Genomic DNA, 1,669 nt, shown 5'->3' with positions numbered 1-1,669 from the left:
GAAGGGCAGGGGGCAGGGTGCTGGTCAGAGAGGAGGCTGCCCTCTCTAGGACGCATCTTCTGAAGCAAGAGACAGAATGGTTGCAGGAAGGTAGAAGGAGTAGGGCCTCCTTTCCACGGAGGACACAGGCAAGAGACAGGGAGCGGGGCTGGGGCAATGGGTGTGATGAACAGACTAGGAAGAAGGGACAATGGGTGGCCAGGAGGCCAGAGAGTAGGGCAGACAGAAAGGAAGGCTCCAGCCTGTGGGCACACGCGCACACCCACACACCCACATACCCACACACCCACATTGTTTTGGAGGTTTTGCTGCTTCCTGAGTTTTAATCAAACTGTTCACAAGAAACAAGAAAGAGAAGAGGAACTAAGGTCAACGGGGACTCAACGTGCAAACCTTACCAGACATGTTCACACTCATCCACACACTCACAGCACAGGCACACCTGCATAGGAGACACACACACACACACACACACACACACACACACCAGACGACAGGGGCACGCTGACACAATACACACAGAGGCAGGGCACAGTGCTTCGTGGCCTTGAACACACACACAGCTGTACACACAGGCGTGAAGCAGACACAAGGCACACACACAAGTGAGTAAATCCAGTGACGCCTGAAGCAGGTGTCTCACTGCCTCCTCTGAGCTCGGCCTCCGTCTGTTCTCCAAGAGCCAGAAGAGGCCTGGCACGGCCACACACCCGGACCCGTGGTACCAGCAAAGATGCTGCCCGGCGTGCCAGGCAGCAGGAAGTTGGAAGGCTGGGCCTGAGCCAGGTGAGCTGTGCACATCCCAGGGTTGAAATCTCTAACATGGGCTTGACGACAATACTCTTAGGATCACTTTGAGGAGGGGGGAGAGAAAGATGAGAGAGGAAGAGATGGGTGTGCTGGGGGGTGAGGCTGGGTGAGGCTACAGGGAGCCCTGTGGTGCTAATCGGGGAGGGAGGGCCCAGAAGTCTACCTCCTGAGCTCCAGGGTCCCTGCCCCCGCCCCAGGTCTGGGCGCTCTGGCCAAGGAAGCCTCCCGTGCAGTGATGCGGCTGGCGGGACCCCACCTCTATCAACCCGCCATGCTTCCTAGAAGAAGACAGTTCTTGAGTAGACTCCTCCCTCATGCTCGTCCCCCAGGGGCCAGCCAGGGGAGCAGGGGCTGCACAATGGACAAAGCGGGACGTGGTTTCAGGGGCCACAACCCCCGCCAGATGCATCAGGATCCAGTGGCCAATCCGACTCGGGGAGCCACTTGTGCACCAGTGACGTTTCTCTTCTCCAGGAAATTCTTGAGCCGGCAGGACGAAGCTGTATCCCAGTCACTGGAGGCTGGGCACGGCCTGGGTCAGGTGTCCACTCTCATTGAATTAAGACATCTTTATCTGGGAGAGGCCTGGGGGGCCTGAGCCACTTCCTGGGGAGAGGCCTGTAGCCCTTAAGACCCTGGTGGCAGGATGGCAGCTCATCCCTCCGCTGCAGGCTGGCCCCTCCCCCGCGTGGGGGGGGCAGAGATCTCTGGTGTTCGGACCTCCCCCGAAAGGAGAGGCAGCTGGGCCCATGAGGAGGTGAGGGCAACTTGAAGTGAGAAACCAGGGAAGCGGGGGGGGGGGGGGGGGCGGCGGAAGGGGGGGGGAGCCTCAGGCCCAGGGTGGAGCCTCCGAGGGCAA

This window comes from Callorhinus ursinus, unplaced genomic scaffold (assembly GCF_003265705.2).
Source record: "Callorhinus ursinus isolate GAN/ISIS: 27379988/994484 unplaced genomic scaffold, GSC_fseal_2.0 scaffold50, whole genome shotgun sequence".
Lineage (NCBI taxonomy): Eukaryota > Metazoa > Chordata > Mammalia > Carnivora > Otariidae > Callorhinus > Callorhinus ursinus.
This window is presented reverse-complemented; position numbering follows the sequence as displayed.